This window comes from Tribolium madens, unplaced genomic scaffold, assembly GCF_015345945.1.
Source record: "Tribolium madens isolate multiple individuals breed KSU strain unplaced genomic scaffold, Tmad_KSU_1.1 Scaffold_11;HRSCAF=98;Tcas5.2_LG3b, whole genome shotgun sequence".
In the NCBI taxonomy this organism is placed as follows: domain Eukaryota; kingdom Metazoa; phylum Arthropoda; class Insecta; order Coleoptera; family Tenebrionidae; genus Tribolium; species Tribolium madens.
This window is the reverse complement of record NW_025400975.1, coordinates 4,734,918-4,742,132: the sequence shown is the minus strand read 5'-3', so window position 1 is coordinate 4,742,132 and position 7,215 is coordinate 4,734,918. Positions and strand designations below refer to the sequence as shown.

Below are 7,215 nucleotides of genomic sequence, written 5' to 3'. Positions count from 1 at the left end.
ATCACTACAGTCCTACTGAAAAAATAAAATCTGTATACTTTTCTGAATGAAAAAGACTAACAAAAATGTTTATTTTAACAAATAATGAAAAACTATTCTTACACTGCGTGAGCCATTAGAGGATCGTAACTTTAAAGAAACTCTAGCTTCCTTAAGAAGAACATATACTTCTGTAGACATTTTTTTTCAATTTTGAATCACTTTCCGAAATCTTTTAACGTTTTTTTCAGACATCCTGTATAAAGGATTCCAAGTTCCATTATTCAAAGACAATAATCAACTTTTTTTAGTAACAACTTATATTTTTCATTTTTACTTATTTTGTGTTCGTTTTTAGCTTTTGATTGCAGCGTTGCCAAATTTTCGATATTTTATTGCAACATTTTTAAAATGCACACTTAATTTGTGTGAAATTCTTATTTTGTTTTTACTATTAACAATAGAAAAATAGAATTTTGCACACTGGTAAAGAAGGCATTATTCTATCATTTGTTGTTGATTTTACTTTCTTTTATCATACAAGTATTCAAATTTTATTCAGGCTGCGCCAGAACTCGCGCCCCAGAGAAAAATGTCATATAAGGTAAGATACCAAGAACATGGAAAAAATGTTTAAAAAAATTATCTATAAAAGTTTCGAAGTTATAGGAGTTTAAATTTTGCACTTTGACTCTATTTATTTCTGTTGGAAAAATAATTTTACAAGTTTTTTGCTATAGCCTATTAAAAGAGGAAACAAGGAAGCTGTGTACTAAATTGTAACGCTGTTTAATATTATTTTGTGGCTTTTATTGGCAAAATTTTTGTACCTTTACTAAATAATTGTAAAAAAACATATACAAGATCATCAGTATCATTAATTAGACATAAAAAATGTCAAATGTCAAAAAATATATGTTAAAATTTTTTGACAGATAGAATTTTTTAAACATTTTTTCCATGTTCCTGGTATCTTATCGTACTTGATTTTTCTCTGGGGCGCGAGTTCTGGCGCACCCTGTATATGCTTTTTATTGTAACACTTATTTAATTTTTGAAAATTTTATTCGTAATCTTAGTGGGAACAGCCTGTATAGCATCAAGTATTGCATCAAGTTATTTTACTCTTTATTTTTAATATTACAAATATAACCCACATAAAGAACACTCAATTTTTATATGAGTTGGTAATTTTGTTTATTGTTGTGTTTTCCCTCGAACAAAAAACCCCAAAAATCTAAATTAATAACGCAAACGTAAAAATTAATGGTACGAGAAGCTCAGAAATAAATCAAACGCACTTTCTGATGTCTCATGACCCAGTAAACATCATGTTTAGCGGCAAGTTCTTCGCACGAAGTATTTTCCTTTTCTTGCATTTTTCACGCGGATTATTTTTATTAGGTTGTATTAGAAGTTCTTTAAGCTCTTGGATAATGTCCGCGGAATTTATGTCTTCGACTATTACGAAAAAGTTTAATAAAAGCAGCGGTGATTGTGAGAAAATTGCCGCGAGCGCCGGAAAAATTTATCTAATTTTTGAAATTTTTCTATCAATCTGGGAGATAATCGTTAGAGAACAAAATTTCTCCTTAATTATTATAGTCGGAAATGCGTCCGAAAATAAAAATTTCATTTGCAATTTCAGCTGACTGAAACAATAATGCACACTTTCATGAATTAAGGCGCTTTCATTTTAGCGATGATGTCAGAAGGAAAGTTTTATACAGACCAAATAAAAATACTCTCTTTCTACAGCAAACGAAACAAAACGCAACACTTTGTTCTTGACGATCAAATTACAATATGTATATCAGAGACTTGAAAGCAATATTTTTRTAGTACTTGTTTCAACTTGGTTCTTTTCATTGTTGTTTTTCGAATAACTGAAATATTTACAAGGTATGCCTTGTGCTAGTGTAGTTGGAGTCTGATAAATAAATAATGAATAAATGGAAATGTAGCACTGGGGGCAGCAAGTCTTGCCTCCAGGCCCAAAATCGCGACTTAAAATTATGCAGAGTCATTAAATTGAACGTCGCTCAGGCACAAACTACATTTTTTGGGAACAAATTAAATGCACAGTAAAATCAATAAATGAATGAATTAATTTAATCAGGAGCACAGCAGTGCAAAGAGTAGCGTACGCTGATTAGACTGATTACCATTTGTGCTCAGTTTCCAGCCCTTGCTAAAATCATTCTTGCGCAGAGGCCCTTGCTAATACATATACCACCCTCCAACAATAATAAATATTCAGTTATATAAAAATAAGTACCAATAATAAATAACATTCTTGCACAGGGGCCATACATTCTTATGTAACTAGACTGAAAATTTTTTAAATTTTATGTTTGTTAACTAATTTTGATAATTTTGATTAAAGTTACTGATCAATTTTTTACTTTGCAAAAATTAATCAAAATTGAATTATTTACTTATCGTTTTTTTTTGTACATTTGTATGTCTTAAAAATTTTTGTGTATGAAGTAGGAAGTTTTTGTGTAAAAAAATTGTTTGTTCGTTAATGATCCAATTATTGTTTAAATTAATCTTATTTTTTATTTAAATTTTGTTAAATGAAATTTCCTGAGGCAGAATAATCTTCTCGAATGATTACCGTAGATTTTGTGCCTCTTTGGTGGTCGATCGATCGGTTTTTAATGACTTTGTAGTCGAGGAAAACGACCAAAAACACAACTTTATTAGAATTCGTTAACATTAGCTCCATGACAGTTACGAGTTTCTTAACATCACCTTTCCGCCAAACTACCTATTTGATCGATCAGATTATCTGATTGGTCAAAGCATTAATTTTCCATTTTGCTGACTACCTTCAAACTAAAATAAACAAGTTAATTACGTTTCGTGACTCGTTTTTGTAATTAATTTGCACAGATTATTAATTTATTTAAAACTGAATTAAACAGCGTTATGTACATGATCTCGTGATTTAATTAGAAGCGATCTGACTTGATAAGCGGTGGCAAAAAGGCTGATATTTGAGCTGATTAACGATCTGTGATAAGAGATAGCAAATTAGTGCTCCGGTTTTGGTTCGAAACAATCGGTTGAGCATAAGGAGAGAGTTTGGTTGTTGCAAATTAGGTTTTCACTAATGATCTCGTTTTTTGGCTGATAAGGAGAAGGAGGTGAGAAAAACTAGCGACGCCGTGCCGTCTGTGGTGCGTTATGTGGAGTAATAATTCATATCTCGGCGTAACAAGGTCGGAATGTGCAAGACATCCRTTTGCTGCTAATGACTTTTAAGGTCGAAGTAGAAATCAATGTTTGCATTTGTAATGCGAACGAGAAAGGTGTGCATTTTTGGAAATTGTAATTTTTTGAAACCGAATTAACGAAGTTTGTGGTGTTTGAGGCAAGATTTGATGACCTCAAAAGCCATTAATGGATCGCAGAAATGATGACAAGAATTACCAAACAATTTGTTGACAGTAATGTTAATTTATAATAAAAAGCTTAATTTGTTAATTCTATAATTAAATTGGCTTATTAAATGTGAAATATCTAAATATTTTTGAAATTAAGTTGGCAACACTGAATAATGTAGCGGGGGAAAACGAGAGACTTGTAAATTTTTATAGAAAATTAAAAGTTGTTATATTATTGCTTTTAAGTAATTTATTAAGCTTAAATTCCAATATTACATAATGTGCATGTGGAGTTTTCGCTCTTCAAATTCTGGTAAACCCTGAAAAAAAAAATATTTGAACTTAAATTATAATAGAAAAAATATTAACGCACTTTCAAATCAGTTTTTATTCTGGTTGTTGTCCCTGTCCTTGTCCCTGTCCTTGTCCTGATTGTCCTTGTGCATAAGCAGTCATAATAAGGCTGCTTAAAACTATAACAGCAACAGTAGCAACCTGTAATTATTTGCATTATTCTATTAATTTTGACAAAAACAGAATAATATAGCTAGTAAGACAACTAGAGTTTTATAGACAGTTTAAATATCGAGGTCGTAGTTTAATAGGCAGAGATTTTTAAACTATACAGGGTGCGCCAGAACTCGCGCCCCAGAGAAAAATTAAAAAAAAAATTATCTATAAAAGTTTCGAAGTTATGAGAGTTTAAATTTTGCACTTTGACTCTATTTATTTCTGTTGGAAAAATAATTTTCCAAGTTTTACTAAATTCAGAAATAATTATAAAAAAGTATGTCAAAATAATGTCAAAAAATAATAAATAAAAAATAATAAATTAATGGCAAAAAATATGCATGCGTATTTTAACGACGACATAAGAGTTAAATAGAAACAGTATAAGATGTTAGTGTTTCAAAAAATAATTTATTATAATAAAAAATAGTTACTTACTTTAAAGTATTTCAACATGGTTGTAGTGTTTCAGAATRTTATCTGCATCAGTGTGTAGTTTTTGTTTTCCTTATATACCCTGCAATTAGCATTTTGGGTTGATAACAATTTAAAAAAATACGACCTTATTTATAAAAAAATAAATATTTATAGGATGAGTCATATTTAGGTTTTATTTTTACCATCTAGCTTATTTAAGCTAAAAGAATGCAATTAACTCAATATACCTTACCACACCAAATGCTACTTAAAAAGATATAKAGTATTAATGAAAACGTCTTATAAATTATAAGGTTTCGATTAATTTGAATATACACAACAGTAAACACAAAATTGAAAAACAAAAATAACAAAATAAAAAATAGAGAAATCTTAAACTATAGCAAATGTTCGAAATGATCTTTTTCAGSCTTGTACGAGTAATTAAATCTTTTGGTAGCTATTTTAACATTGTTTATTTTAATACCGCATTACTTTCAAAAATATTTGTTACATTTGACAGTAGTGGAAATAATTATACATTTTGCTCATGAATATAGTTATTTATCTCGAAACCATCATAAACCTGCTTTTTTACAAATTYGATGTTCTTATAAGATTATAGCAATACKTAAAAAAATGTTTTGTAATTATYTTTATTTTTCGATTTTGAAATGGTTTTTACTTCAAAACATATAAAAATGTTTTATGTATAAATTATCATATTGAAATGCAAAATTTTGGGTGTGTGTGAATTTTAAACGGTTTTTGCATTTCTAAAGAGGAGAAAAACTAAACGCATTCTCACAAAATTTATATTGACAAATAACATTTCACAGCTTTCGAGATAATAAATTTTCTCGGTAATGTSATACTAGATTCATCAATAAAAAAACTTTACAATTTTCTACATATAATCATTCCGAAATACGTCTAAAAAATGGTAATAACTAAAAAACATGATCAAAACTCGTAAACATAAACATATCTTCATCACAACACGTGTTTCGACCAAAAGGTGATCTTCCTCGGGTGAAGAAGCAATATTTTAGTTATATTTCTTTAGCAACTTTTGGTTTTGTGTAATATTTTTTTCTTTAATTTTTTTTATGAAATATACAGGTGCGCCAGAACTCGCGCCCCAGAAAAGAATTTCAAGGTAAGGTAAAATACCAGGAACATGGTAAACATGTTTAAAAAATTCTACCTGTCAAAAAATTTTGACACTTATTTTTTGACATTTGTCATTTTTTATGTCTATTTAATGATACTGATGATCTTGTATATTTTTTACAATTATTTAGTACAGGTACAAAAATTTTTGCCAATAAAAGCCATAAATAACATTGAACAGAGTTACAATTTAGGATACAACTTCCTTGTTTCCTCTTTTAATAGCCCATAGCAAAAAATTTTTGAAAATTATTTTTCCAACAGAAATAAATAGTGTCAAAGTGCAAAATTTATGAGGGTCATAACTTCGAAATTTTTATAGATATTTTTTTTTACATTTTATCTATGATCCTGGTGTCTTAAATTATATGGCATTTTTTTTAATGAAAATCACCAAATCAAAATTTTGGCAAAAAAATTGGTAGCAGCTTATCTTCATAGCCACAAATTTTGTTTTTTTTTTGTGTTTGTTCCCAGAAATTTTGTTAAAAAATTATGATTGTGTTTTCATGTTGTGATGTTGTCAAAATTTTGACTTTTATGAATCTTGTGTGCTTGTTTGCTTTTTGTAAGCATTTGTAATCGAATATCTGAGTCTTTATTGCTTTTAAGTAATTTATYAAGCACAAATTCCAATTTTACATGATGCAAAGTTTGCTCTCTCGTTTTAGTTGCTTCCACTATTCATCTTGCTGTCCTTGTCCTTGCTGTCCTTGATCTTGTGTATAAGCACTCATAAGAGTCATAACAACAGCAACAGCAGCAATAATACGAAATATTATTTAATTTAGAGATATTAATTAAAAAAATATTAAATAAGTAGTGTAAATAGAAGTAAGTGTAAATATTACTTCTTCAAATATTKTTTGTGTTGCATCTTTAGTGTTTGTCCCTCAGGATAACTAAACTTTTATAATAATTAACTTTGTATTAGCAGTCATTCTTTTATAAAAAAAATACAATAATAAAAGAGAGAAAGTATATTGCAGATAGAAATGTTGAATAAATCAATTGTAAATCGAACAAAACTGAAAGTCTGTCAGAATTAATTTATGAAAAATTGTAGACAACATGAAATGTTAAAAGTGAAAATTGAACAATGAAAAGTAATGGATATTTCCGTTAAACAGCAAGTATAATGTATACAGTTTGCAGWATCTTAAAACAAAGAAAACAACTAAACATAAAGTGTACCCTCAGCGAAATGAAAATGCTTCAACTTGAATTTATCATTACTGAAAAATTGCTTCCGATGCGTCATAAATATTCAAAGATTTTATCAAATTTATTCGCTCGAGCAAAATCAAGTTTAGCAAACAGACAAAACAGCTTTGCATAAATAATTTTTMACTAAACAAATAAAYTCYCTAATTAGTTTAGAAGCATCAAACCTCGATAAATGYGAAGTTTTCAAGYTGGTTAACGTGACTAGTAATTACCTGCCCACTGTTTATGACYTTTCTGGCACGRAACGTGCACTCAAGTTATTGWTATTCAGAGTACAACTAAATGAAGTCATTAAAAAATCCAATAAAAAATTAAAAACAAGCAAGGTAATAAAAAGAAGTTTCTTATTTTTTGAGAATGTTTGTGTAAAGTTGCGGTAAAAGTTTTTTAAAAACAATTTTTGTACAGAGTGTCCCAGAAGAGACTTCTTCATTGTTCCAACAAATATGCAAAATTAAACTGCCAAATTGTATTTTTTTACATAAATAAATGTCTAAGCTCAGAACATACTTACTTG

The 7,215-nt window shown here is 28.7% G+C and overlaps 1 long non-coding RNA gene across 1 annotated transcript; it reads right to left on the bottom strand.

Moving 5' to 3' along the window:
* Positions 1-3,603: 3,603 nt before the first annotated feature.
* On the bottom strand, positions 3,604-4,368 carry LOC123006188. Its single transcript, XR_006412804.1, has 3 exons — positions 4,320-4,368; positions 3,745-3,866; positions 3,604-3,691 (listed from the first exon to the last, which is right to left on the bottom strand). It is a non-coding gene; the product is annotated as an uncharacterized LOC123006188 (long non-coding RNA).
* Between the last annotated feature and the right edge of the window lie 2,847 nt (positions 4,369-7,215).